The sequence below is a fragment of the Triticum urartu genome, chromosome 3 (genome assembly GCF_003073215.2).
Source record: "Triticum urartu cultivar G1812 chromosome 3, Tu2.1, whole genome shotgun sequence".
Classification (NCBI taxonomy): domain Eukaryota; kingdom Viridiplantae; phylum Streptophyta; class Magnoliopsida; order Poales; family Poaceae; genus Triticum; species Triticum urartu.
The window spans coordinates 14,548,478-14,562,518 of NC_053024.1; the positions used below are offsets into that span (position 1 = coordinate 14,548,478).

Below are 14,041 nucleotides of genomic sequence, written 5' to 3' on the forward strand. Positions count from 1 at the left end.
TGGGTGTAAGTTCCGAACCATGTGAGTCCACATGCAAGCTGGACCGGGAAGACGAGTAAGGGGCCCAAAGGGAGCCGGAAGATTTCCTTAAGTCAAGCCGATGGGTCCGTGACGGAAACAAACTAAATATAGCCGGACACCCGAACTTGATCGTTATCGATCTTCGAATTCAGCGCCACAGACATTTTCCAGCACTCACTTTTGGGCGATGTGCTAAACTCCTTAAAGAGCATGTCCTTGGCGAGGGACTCACAACCGAACTATGTTTGGTTCAAACTAGGGGCTGATGATGAAGAATCTTGCTTCCCACCCGCCACCCACTTCATAGCCACAGTCGAGGATTTAACCGACACGCTTGATTACGACTCCGAAGACATCGACGGTATGGACGGCGATGCTAATGAGGAGCATAACCAAAATCTGCCATTCACTGGACGCTAGACGGCCACTTCTTTGTACGATGTGTACATGGTGGACACACCCAAAACAACCAACGACGATGACAAAGAAAATCCAGTTGAGAATAAACCTCCTAAGACACAGCAAAAACACCAGCGTCCTCGGCGCCGCTCTAAGTCACGCCGTTCAAAAGACAGCAATGCTGGCACCGGAGAAAATAATATTTCGGACGATGCTGGAAACGATGAAGACCCTGTTGAGGCAACTTCCGAACAGGGGGAACCAGGAAACGGGCAAGTTAGCCCTGATGAACAGGCCACACATGACAATTCGGAGGACGACAATTATCTCCCGCTCTCTGAAGATGAGACAAGCCTCGGCGACGAAGAATTCGTCGTGCCAGAGGAACCCTCCGAGCAGGAGCGCTTCAAGCGCCGGCTCATTGCCACAGCAAGAAGCCTGGAAAAGAAACGGTAGCAGCTTCAAGCTGACCAAGATCTGCTCAATGATAGATGGACTGATGTCCTAGCAGCCCAAGAATACGACCTCAAACGCCCAGCCAAGAGTTACCCGAAGTGCAAACTGCTGCCTCCGTTCGACGAGGATGCACTGAAGTCCGTACCTCCTCACGCAATACGGCTAACAGACCACTATGTGGTCGGGAGGAAGCGGCAATTCAAGCCGAACAACAGCCTATACCACTGGAGCATGAAAACAAATATAAAGCAGCCCAGAATTATAAACATGGCACTCGACAGGAGCTGGACAACAAAACAGGATATACCAGATCGATTGACGGATCACAAAGATGCACCTCAACACGTGACGACGGCCATCTATTCGAACGTACTGGACCTAGTCACGCCCGGGCCGAAAACCATAGACGAACTCCAATAAAGATACGTCGCGTTGTGGCCCGATATAGAGGAGCCGCACACCCCCTTTGCTTCACTGATGAGGTGATGGATCATGAATTCCCTGAAGGGTTTAAACCCACAAATATTGAATTATACGACGGAACAACCGATCCCGCGGTGTGCATTGAGGATTTCCTTCTCCATATCCATATGGCCCGCGGAGACGACCTTCATGCCATTAAATACCTCCCGTTAAAACTCAAAGGACCAGCTCGGCACTGGTTAAACAGTCTGCCTGAAAACTCGATTGGCAGCTGGGACGATCTGGAAGACGCCTTCCGCAGCAATTTCCAGGGTGCATATGTCTGGCCACCGGATGCCGATGATTTAAGTCACATTGTCCAGCAGCCCGAGGAGTCCTCCAGGAAGCTCTGGACTAGGTTCTTAGTTAAAAAGAACCAAATCATAGACTGTCCTAACGTAGAAGCCTTAGCGACCTTCAAACACAGCGTCCAGGATGAGTGGCTCGCCCGCCACCTTGGTCATGAAATACCAAAATCCATGTCAGCCCTTACGGCTATGATGACCCGCTTTTTCACGGGAGAAGATAGTTGGCTCGCTCGTAGAAGCAATAGCGCCAATGACCCAGGAACTTTCGAAGTCCGGGACGGCAATGGGAAGCCACGACGCAATAAAAACAAGCACCTTAATAACAATGAGGGAACACGTGACACAGTGGTCAACGCTGGATTCAGCGGCCCCAGACTTGGCCAACGAAAAAAGCCGTTCACGGCAAAAAGGGACGGACCATCCAATTTAGGCAGAATATTGGACAGGCCCTGCCAGATTCATGGCCACCCCAATAAACCAGCTAATCACACCAATAGAAGTTGTTGGGTTTTCAAACAGTCCACCAAGTTAAATGTCAGACACAAGGAGAAGGGGCCGCCCGGCGATAGCGACGGAGAAGAGACTCACCAACAGAACACCGGGGGACAGAAGCAGTTTCCTCCCGAAGTAAAAACAGTAAACATGGTATATGTTACATACACCCCTAGAGGTGAATGCATGGAAAACTCCCCCCATACAGAAGATCATACTATGGATGTCTCAGCCGAGCTACAAAGCGGCCTCATCTCACCGCATACCTCATCGGCCAGGGCGCCGCCAGTCTCCATTCAACGCGGACGGTCAATGTCCATATTGGACTAGCATCTCGGCTTTCGCCGCTCGCCTAATACACATGCGAAGTCGGTTCCACGCATACATAATTATGCACTTAAAATACCTTGAGCATCGGCAGAAGCACAATAAGGATAGGCCTACAAGCACTTCCATAAACTCTCTTGTTTTCCTAACTATCTTTCCTTTTTTTACTACCCTATCTACAGATGACTCAAAGGCTGGTCACCCACGGGCTCTATCAGAGTTCGGATTCATACACTCATCTAAAAGTCATTTCTGTCAAGGAATACCCTAACCGAGGACAGGCGATGCAGACGTGCGACAGGAGGTCCAAAATAAATTTTTATAGATCGTACTCAGTATTTCGAGCCTGTAAAGTACCTTTATCCTCAGCCTTCCACCCTTGGCATGTAAAATAGCCAGGGTGTGGCTTTGTTATTTATATAAACGATTGGCACATCACTCAGATCCCGGTAAAAATAAACCACTCTTTTCTAAAAAGACCGAGTTTTTGCCCCTACGGTTGTTTCAAACATACACCTCGGCTTAACTGGCCAGGGGCTCGGTATGGGAACAAAACGAGTTGCCGACAAGTCCGAACAGCTCTATAGCATACTTCGGCGTCGCGAGTTTGGCCTTATATGCATCAGCTCTGAATCATGTCTTGGGTCAATAGTTGGGTTGCCCGGCTCCCGTGCTTGCTACCTTATGTTCCGCTATATCAGCTAAGGTAGTAAAGGGAGAACTACTGCGATTGTGCTTCCGGTTAACCTGGTTAAGCACCTCAGTAGAGAAAGCCGAAAACTGACTGTCATGATGCGGCGAGAGCTGGTCAACCACTCGATGACTTATTCGAATCTTTTGCGGTTCCTTCCATGTCACACAAAGGACCTCTCCCGGGTCAAATATGTAAACGCATCATACGAGAATAAGCCGCGTACATACCAGTGGCTATATCGTAGACCCACCATAAAACTCCTATGGCTAAGTGAAAGTGTTAACGCCCTATAGTTCGGTTGCCTTGTTCGCCGCATTGACACCTCCTTCACGGACCAAGACGTTGGGTCAAGAGTGATCAGATGCTTTTCCGAACACCCCCATATTTCCTACGAGGGGGCTGAAGCCGACGACTGGAAAACTTTCAGATCACATACAAACGGCCGCACAGGAGGAACAAAAGCCTTCAGGCAAAACTAAAATATAGACTGATTATAAAAATTGTCTTTTACAATTCGTACAAAGTTCACTCGAACATTATGCCTTTTGAGCATTAACCCTCTATCAAGCGGGTAGCCTCTAAGACGTCCTCAAAATAACGCTCTGGTGTGTGATGGTCCTTTCCCTTGGGTGGACTCTTCGCCGCAACATCGATGGCCTTCATCTTCCCCCAGTATGTCTTGACACGGGAAAGGCCATCCGTGCACCCTCAATGCACGCCGGCCGCTTAACAACGTCGATACGTGGCGCCGCATCAACAAGCCGCTGCACCAAGCTGAAGTAGCTATTCGGAATAGGCTCAGTCGGCCACAGCCGGATTATGACGTTCCTCATGGCAGCGCCGGATATCCTATGAAGCTCGACCCATTGGGACATCTATTCATTTAACAATAGAGGGCGCTTTGATGCGCCAAATTGTGACCAGAAAAGCTTCTCCGTTGCATACCCCTCTCGCGCTTGGTAAAACTGCACCGCATCGGAAGAACTCTTCGGCAAGTCTAAAAATTCGTCTGGAGAACTCCACAGTTGGTTAAACTGAGCATAGTTCGGATCGCCGAACTTAGTCTGTAGCAAAAAGGGCTTACCGGCCGCAATCTCCCCAGCTTGCCGGATCTCCTCACGGGCTGCTCTGGATTCAGACCTCGCTTCTCTCGCCTCTCGCAAGGCCTTGTCAAGGTCAGCCGTTTTGGCTTCATTCTCCTTCTCAAGAAATTCACAGCGGCTAGTAGAATTTTTTAGCTCGAGCGCCATCGTGGATATTTTCTCCTCGTCTTGGCGCCGAGCAGCTTGTTCGGCCTTTAATTCAGCCGATGCCTTTTCGGCAACCGCATTACTAATCCGGGCCCGTTCCTTGGCCCAGGCCTGCTCCGCCCGAAGAATCTCAACGGCGGCGGCACCATCTGCAGCCATGCATATCCAAGTATGCAACTTTCAGCGTCACGCTTATATTACAAACACATATGTGTAAGGACTGCTCTGAATACATACTTTGCGACTCGTCAAGACGCATATTGATTAACGCAATGTCATCCCCTGCCACATCAAAGCTTCCGCTACAGCTCGGCAATATCGATAGTCCGGGTAGTAGTCAGGGGGGAAACAACCTGTGTTCCAATTAACCACATTAGTCCTTGAGTGTTTATTCTTGATCCTCCGTTCGCCTCCCATGGGAAGCCAACCCGAGTCTCAAGGGCTACTACATATACATAGGTGCATTTTTGCAAATAATACATAGTTAAAAATATTACATCACAAATCTCGAAGCCTCTTAGCAGGCTCATGAAGGCTTCATTCAATCCGCTCTTCGCGTACAGAATCTTCTCAACCACCAACCCATCAAGGTACGATGTTCCTCCGAGACAGATGTTTTTCGCAGCATATCCCTCAACATATCCGGCGCCACCGGGTCTCCGAAACCCGCTGTAGGAGCACGACCATACTTTGAAGGAACCCATTCACCCGTCTCCAGAATCATCGTTGGCTGGAAACCGGATAGTCCGGGGCCTTCATTGTTGGCCCCCGAATCCCGGACAATCGGAGGTTCACCTTTGGGTACTGCCTCTTTCATCCCCCACGCCGCTTGTTGATCAAGAAAACCCTCCGAGATGACACTTTGGAGTCGTCCGCCTTATTGGGCGAGGAGGTCGGGGAGGCGTCTCGCTTTCCGTCATCTCTGGGAGAAGATCTCCCGAAGAAGAGGATTGCCCAAGAAAACTCTGTGCCGAAACTGTAAAAATACACATGCACATTACATGTCTCTTTGGTAACAGGAAAGGAACGGGATGCGATCAAAGCACCCCGGATTCACTTATGATTTGGTCGAAGGCTTGTCCTCACGGTGGAGCTATTCAACGGCGTCGCCTTCCAATCCCGAGCCGCCCGATGATGGCATCTTGCCCCTCTTGGGAGACCGCCCCTCCCAACCTTCGGAGGCGGCCCTTTTCTTCCTGAATGGAGAAGGGATACTTGCTTCTCCTTCGCCTTTATCTTCGGGTGAAGAACTGTCGATTTCTCCGGACGCCGTACCTCTGTAACGAAGGTCATCCCGGGTCTTCCCACTCTCCACCTTGCCCTCCTCTGCTGGCGCCTGGTACGGTGCCGGTGCCAGCATCCTTGTTAACACGGGGTCCGCTGAGTCTTCAGGAAGAGGGGCCGGACACCTAATCCGTTCCGCTTTCTTTATCCAGCCCTGGAAAAAGATGGTTTGCTTAGTGACTTACCACAGGATACCTCATTAGGAGGTGTTCGGCGGGCGGATACTTACCGTGGTGTCCGGATGGTTACAGTCCAGGCCAATGTCTTCGGTAGTATCTGGCCACTATTTTTGTTTCCTGAAAAATAATTTCCACATCCCTTTGTGCGTAGTGCCGAAGAAGTGTTGAAGTGTCTGCGGCCCTTCGGGATTAAACTCCCACAGGCGGAGAGGCCGCCTTTGGCACGGCAAGGTCCGACGAGCCAGCATTACTTGAATAACGTTGATAAGATCAATGTCCGTCTCGAGGAGGCTCCGGATGCGGCTCTGCAGAGTATGTACCTCATCAATTGACCCCCAGTCCAACCCCTTATTGATCCATGACACAAGCTGAATCGGAGGGCTGGATCGAAACGCAGGCGCAGCCGCCCACTTGGAGCCGCGGGGTTCGGTGATATAGAACCATTCCCGCTGCCATAGGTCAGAGGACTCGGTGAAAGATCCTTTAAGCCAAAGAGCGCTATTAAGCTTGCTCACGATGGCGCCACCACACTCCGCCTGCTTCCCCCCTATCATCTGCGGCTTCACATTGAAGGTCTTGAGCCACAAGCCGAAGTGTGGAGGGATTCGAAGGAAAGCCTCACATGTGACGATAAACGCCGAGATAAGAAAAACAGAGTTCGGGGCCAGATCATGAAAATCCAGCCCGTAGTAGAACATGAGCCCTCGAACAAAGGGATTAAGGGCAAAGCCTAAACCTGGAGGAAGTGGGAGATGAACACGACCCTCTCATCGGATCTGGGGGTAGGGATAACCTGCCCTTCGGCAGGGAGCCGATGGAGGATTTCTGCGGTCAGATATCTCGCCACCCTAAGCTTCGCAATATCCTCCTCTGTAACAGAAGAAGCCACCCACCGACCGGGAAGGCTGGATCCGGACATGAATAAGGTTTGAGGTGGTCGAAACTTGGGTTTTAGAACTCGAGATAGCAAGGGCTGAGGAAGAAGCAAACTTGGAAGAGGGGGAGGCGGATCTGTACCTCTTTATAAAGGTCGTGAGTATCTAAACGTCAACTCCCGGGCCTTGAAACTTGCATGTTTCCCAGAAGTTGTACCACAGAGACGGTTGGGTTACCCACGTCTGTGTTAATAAGAATCCCTTAATAAAGGGGACACGATCTCGGCTTGGATAAGACATGTCAAGAAAGTCGCGCCTCGAAACCCGGGGCTGCAGGCCAATAACGGATTTAAAGTAATGTCCTGACGGCGACGTAGCATCATGCTATAAATAGTTGTCAGTGGATTAGGTTTATAAATTATTGTGCCCTCTGCAGAAGTATACAAAACTTATGTTATAGGTTCGGACACGTTCAATATGTCTGAAGACTATCTTGGAGTTCGGAAGGAGGAACCCGCCTTGCAATGCCGAAAGCAGACCTACGCGCTGGATACCTTGTCATTGAAGCTAGGTTCAGGGGCTACTGAGGGAGTCCTGGACTAAGGGGTCCTCGGGCGTCCGGCCTGTTAGCTACGGGCCGGACTGATGGGCTGTGAAGATGCGAAGACTGCACCCGTGTCCGGATGGGACTCTCCTTGGCGTGGAAGGCAAGCTCGGCGACCAAATATGTAGATTCCCTTCTTTGTAACTGACCCTTTGTAACCCTAGATCCTCTCGGTGTCTATATAAACCGGAGGACTTAGTCTGGAGGGACATATTCATTACCATAGTCATACAGGCTAGACTTTTAGGGTTTAGCCATTATGATCTCGTGGTAGATCAACTCTTGTAATACTCATATTCATCAAGATCAATCAAGCAGGAAGTAGGGTATTACCTCCATAGAGAGGGCCTAAACCTGGGTAAACATTGTGTCCCTTGTCTCCTGTTACCATTGACCTTAGACGCACAGTTCGGGACCCCCTACCCGAGATCCGCCGGTTTTGACACCGGCAGTCACCTCCATAAACGAGAAACATATCCTTAGTCCTTTTCAGGTATTTCAGGATGTTCTTGACCGTTGTTCAGTGATCCACTCCTGAATTACTTTGATACCTCCCTGCTAAACTAATAGTAAGGCACACATCAGGTCTGGTGCACAACATTGCATACATGATAGAACCTATGGCTGAGGCATAGGGAATGACTTTCATTTTCTCTCTATCTTCTGCAGTGGTCAGGCATTGAGTCTGACTCAACTTCACACATTGTAACACAGGCAAGAACCCTTTCTTTGACTGATCCATTTTGAACTTCTTCAAAACTTTATCAAGGTATGTGCTTTGTGAAAGTCTAATTAAGCATCTTGATCTATCTCTATAGATCTTGATGCCCAATATATAAGCAGCTTCACTGAGGTCTTTCATTGAAATATTCTTATTCAAGTATCCTTTTATGCTATCCAGAAATTCTATATCATTTCCGATCAACAATATGTCATCCACATATAATATCAGAAATGCTACAGAGATCCCACTCACTTTCTTGTAAATACATGCTTCTCCAAAAGTCTGTATAAAACTGCTTTGATCACACTATAAAGCATATATTCAAACTCTGAGATGCTTGCACCAGTCTATAAATGGATCGCTGGAGCTTGCACACTTTGTTAGCACCTTTAGGAGCTTGCACCAGTTCCTCAAAAAAAAGTTACATACCTCATCAGAGAACTCAATTGTTCAGAATCCTCAGCTGAAGAAAATGGCTGATGGCAAGAAACCTCAGAAGGGAGGGAAGAAGTTGGAAGTCAACAATGCTTTTGAGATACCTGAAGACATCTATGCAGGGTATTGCACTCCTCCTCATGAGACAAAGAATGAGCGTAAAGTGTGCATTTAGAGGATAGAGAGGAGATGGGCCATAGAATGGAGGGAATATCGCTTGTCACTCCCAAGTACATGAAGAAATTCGTTGTACACCCTCCATGCCCAAGACCTCCATTGGCACCAGGCCAAGAAGCTGATCCCTCTAGCATTAGAAGAGGTGAGGATTTCCCCAAGGAGTGGGACAAGCGTCAAGCTAAGCTGGCCAAAATGGCAAAAGAGGCAGCGAAGAAATTCAATGAAGATTCTGCTGCTGCCACTGCTGAGGCCTCTGCTAGCAAGCCTAAGAAGGCTATGCCCAAGAAGCTTGCACACAAGCCCAGTGCTTCTGCTTCAATGCCCTTACAGCCAAGCACCTCAGAAATGCCCTCACGGCCCAGCTCTGCAAAGCCCTCACGGCAAATTCCTCAAGCTGTTCCTGCTCCTCCAAAGTCCTCAGCTCCTCCTCCAAAGTCCTCAGCACTTGTGCATCTCACCTCATTCCAAAGGACAACTGGCAGCCTCAGGAGCCTCTGTAAGTTCTTCAGCTCCTCCGAATTCTTCAACAGGCCCTACCTTGCTGAAGACCAAGGCCACTGCTGGACGAGGCTCTAGACCAAGTCCTCACGAGAAGCAGGTTGCCTTTCAAGTACCGTCCGATGAAGATGAAGCTGATGATGAGGAACTTGCCGAAATCATCAGAGATAGACAGTAAAGGGCCGCTAGAGCCAAAGTGAAGTTCCTCTCCCACTAGATCCAAAGTTGATCCTTGAGTACATTGATCTCTGGCACAAGAACCCCAACACTCATATGCCCGACTTCAAGCTAACTCCTGGCCAAAGTCACATGCTGACCGCCTTCATTGGCAAAGAAAAATGGAAGTTTGAGAAGGCCAGGCAGCTGAAGAAAGCTCAGTATAAAAAGGAGCGCTTTCTGAAGAAGAATGTTGTCAAAATAACAACTGATGAACTTGTGGCTGTTCAATCTGAAATCAAAAACCTCAGTGATGAATTTGACGCGTACCGTACTGATTGGCTAGGAGCCAAGGTCAGATTCATCAAGTTGGCTAAAGGATTCACCACCAATGTTGCAGCCCCAATGCAACATGAATCTCCTCGGGCTGAAGCATATGCTCAGCCGACTGAAGAACATGACATCACCGCTGATGAAAATCAGGCTGCTGATGAAAATGAGAGTACCATGGATGATGCATCTATTCTAGCCGCTGATGAAATTGCCAGGGCAACCACTAGTGTTGCACCTGAAGAACAAGCCAGGCCAGCTGAGCCATCAACTGCTGAGCCTGAAAAAACTGAACAAACCAGGCCAATTGCATCAGTTGTGCCTGAGGAAAATGAACCAATTTCCTCTGCTCCTCCTGCACCAACACCAAGTCCAGTTCTTCCTTCTGCATCAGAAGCGAAGAAAACTAAGGTTGCAGAGCGAGCAGCAGTAAAGAAGAGGAAAGCAGCTGCTTCATCACAGTCTTCAGCACCGAAGAAGATGAAGATATTGACAAGCTCTTTTGAGAATCCCATTGATGTTGTTCACTACAAGAAATATGTCAACTTGTGACCACCACTATTGGTCACTGAAAGGTCATGGTTTTTCATTTGCGACCTTTTTGTGACCAAAAATAGAAGGTCAAAAGCTGGCGGTCATAAACTGACTATAGCGACCTTTCTTCTGGAATGGTCGGAGACGTTTATGACCAAAATACGTCTACTGTGGCGTTTTGGTCACTAGCAACCTCCCCAGGCCACGTAGGCATCCAGCGTGGCAATCTGACGTGGCACAAGATTCAGCCCGGTCCAATTCGATTTTCTACATGGGCCTAGCCCAACAATTCGTCCTATTTGTGTTTTTTTCTCATATTAATTTTGGCTAGGTAGATGGGCCAAGCCCAACAATTAAGCCTTCTCATTTTTTGGGTCGTGGCATTTTCCGCTAGAAAGTTTTAGTTTTTTTGTAGTATAAAAAAGGTCCACTAGTCAAATGGGTCCCGGATGTCAGGTTCAGGTACGTGGGTCCCAGCTAGCAAGTTCATATTCTTCATATTTCAATTTAACAGTAAATAAATAACCAGTATTTAAATTGGCACAAACAAAACACACACATAATACTCCAAATATTATCAGCCAGATTCAGTACAGAGCTCCTATTGTACAAATAACATATACTTTACAAGCTCTACACATAATAAGCTCTAACATATACAAGCTCTACACGTGATACAGTGCCCTGGTGTTAACCCTGTAGCTCTACAAGTGTCTTAAATCTTCTTCAACATGGAGCTCCTTTGGTAGCAAGCACAAACTGGGCACCCGCATCATCACAGGAAGGCAATTTTAGATCATAAAAACGAATGTTCCAAGCACAGTTTAGAGAAAAGAACCAAGTAAATTTGCCCTTAATCATACAAACAAAGTTTAGAGAAAACCAAACATGAACAAGCACTTATTATGCAGGACACATACGTACACATCTCAGGAAAATCTCGGAAAGAGCAAGGTGTCAGAGCATGATGTTATCGAAAGCATGATTTACAAGTTTGTCTCTGAGACATACGATAGGTGCTTTTCATAGAAGACAGAAAGTAAAACTATTCATGTTTGCCAACCCAGACTCTAAACAAGACTCTAACCAAGACCATCCAGAAGTGACCCGAAGAGCGACCCAATATAGTGACTGCTACAGTTCATATTTTGATAGTAAAACTGATGTGTAATCATATAGATAATAAAATACATGGCACAATATCAGTACATCTCCAAACAGCCAATAAATCTCATAGTACCACAAGGACATGCACCTGCAGTACATCCTGCATTGCAGGTTCACATCAATAGCTCATAGCAAGGCTATCAGTTCAACAACACTAATACCACCTCAAGCATCAGCAGTTTAAGAAGAATGAGCACCAAAACAAAAGGGCAGTAGATACCTCTTCAAACTTTTTTTCAAAAATCAGCTCATCCTCTTGACCGCTCCAGATATCGTCCATGTGCATTGCTCAGGAAATTATAAATTCTGGTATAGCACACAAGAAAATATCAGAGTAGAAAAGTGGCATAGAAACTACCAAAAAATTCTCATGCTTATTGTTATTGCAAGAAGGCATCGATCAGATTTTGAAGCTAATAATAATTAACATGTACTTATCACTTGTTGGAGTTGGTTCTGTTCAATTAATCAATAGCAGCGTGAGCATAAGCATTAAATCAGCAGCACAAGTGCACACTTATTCAAGCTAGTAGCAGCCCAGCAGGCTAGCAGCAAAAGCATTCAAACAACTAGAGAAGCACAGTACAGCAGCACAAGCATTCAAAGAGCAGCAAGCCAGCAAGCACCATCCATCAGACCGGTAGCTTAATGGAAGAAAAATCTGAAGAATAAAAGATGTATAGGTTGAGGAAAGATGAGAGGATGCTGGGTTGCTTGTGAAGCTACGACTGCGAGGCTAGCAGGCTAGGGCTGTCACATGTCATATCTTATAAACTTAGGCAAGTGTTCTCTGGTTATCCTTAACATCATGCACTAACTTGGGTAATTAGCATCAAACAATACATATCAGTACAAGGCTAGGCAAGATAATAAAGACTTGGGAAAAGATAGCAGAGTTAAAAAAATGATATGTGCCCTTAAAGAGAGCGCAGTGTCAAGTGCGCCACATACATAGGCATTAGCCGCACCCACGACCCCTGGACACTCTCACAACCGAAGAGGAGGTGCCTTGCGTATGGTCTCCTTCGAGTCTGTGAGAGAAAGAACGAGGTTAAGGTCAGTACGCGCATCAAGGATGCTGCTGTTCTGGGTCAAGCTAAGTCAAGGGCATAAGAGAATTTAGTCAAAAAATAAAATAACATGTGAACATCTTGCACAAACTATCATCATTTATAAAAAATACAAAACAAATATGCATAAAGCTGTAGCTCATACTTATACTATATCAGGCAATAGCATTTAGCATATTCCAATATGTACTCAACATATTCCAATAAGACAGAAATGCACACACATGGATTCGCAATTAGACTATGCCTCTCTCTCACCGATCTTGCAGTACTATAATGCAGTACTATATGATATGTTCTGGGTCAAGCTAAGTCAACAGCATACAAACTAATTAGCAGTACTATATATGATGCAGCATACAAACTAATTAGACCAACACATACAAACTTATTTATAATGCATTACTATATATGCCTCCGAAAAAACTGGTCGCCGATCTTGAACTCGTGTTTCTTTCTGTGGTTGTGTTGGACATGCAACTCAATTTCTGTTTGTTTAAGACTAGCAGACCAACATAGTATCCAATGGAAAAAAGCAAACAGGGAAAACATTTTAGAGCAGCACAGTCACACCACATTTTTTAGTGAATTACAGTGCTCGAATTGCCACTGACATTGGACGCAAGCAGCTGCACAACTAATGCATCAGCAGACAAATAATGAACTAGCATACGCCCTTTTATGCATATTAATGCACATCAAGGAAACATCAATGGCAAAATACCATGACAAAAGCGTAGAAGTCTTTGTGATACTTCCAGAATTATCATACGAAAAGAAGGATTGCGTAATACTCAGAACTCAATCAGCAAACTCAATCAGCAAAACTCTTGTATCAAACACATGTGCATACCCACTTCCTCCCCCTCCTTTGGTTCTCTCATCCTCCCAGCTTGGTACGCCAGCCACTACCCAGTGCCTCTTGAGCACAAGTGCTCCCACAATGCATAGACAGAGTAACGGCATGAACCAAGTGTAGAAATGAATAGAAGGTGAAAGCAGACTGTCTCATCTCAGAGTTACTGAAGCGCAGACAGCGGGTAATTAACTGAAACAAGAGTTACCGAAGCTAGCTTACCAGGCTCTACAAAAGAATGGCTGTGGAGAACACACAAGCAAGTCGAGCGAGCCTACAATCAATCAGGCAACACATCAATTCTGTGAGTGAGAGAAAACCAAACAGTCGAGTAGTTGACTGAAGCTGACAAACAATCGAATAATGGATGGACTTACACTGTGAGCAGAGCACACATTAGCATCATCATCAATCACGAAGGACAAGGAAAGCCTTCGACTACCTGAAGAGCATCTTCAGGTTTTTAGGAGGATGGCGCGGAAAAGGAAAGCAGGGGGAGGATGGCGCGGAAAAGGAAAGTAGGGGGCTCACTGAGATGATGAGGATGGCACGGAGGCCGCTGCCCTGCTTGGTCCAGGAGAGCAGGTCACGGGCCGAGTTCCTGGAGGCGTCCCGCAGCCACGGCGCGGCCTCGCAGGTCCCCGCATGGAGGCGCTGCAGCAGCGGATCCCCGCCGTCGCCGGGTGGCCAGACGCCGCGACGGGACTCACCATGGCTTCGTCGGGGCCGGATCTGGAGCGCAG

At 47.3% G+C, this 14,041-nt stretch overlaps 1 long non-coding RNA gene across 2 annotated transcripts; it reads right to left on the bottom strand.

Annotated features, from left to right (window-relative positions):
* Window positions 1–11,268: 11,268 nt before the first annotated feature.
* On the bottom strand, window positions 11,269–13,741 carry LOC125547672. Of its 2 annotated transcripts, XR_007300725.1 has the most exons (4): window positions 13,676–13,741; window positions 13,521–13,572; window positions 12,324–12,403; window positions 11,269–11,678 (listed from the first exon to the last, which is right to left on the bottom strand). It is a non-coding gene; the product is annotated as an uncharacterized LOC125547672 (long non-coding RNA). The 2 variants fall into 2 exon arrangements; XR_007300724.1 differs by lacking the exons at window positions 13,521–13,572; window positions 13,676–13,741 and adding an exon at window positions 13,296–13,500.
* Between the last annotated feature and the right edge of the window lie 300 nt (window positions 13,742–14,041).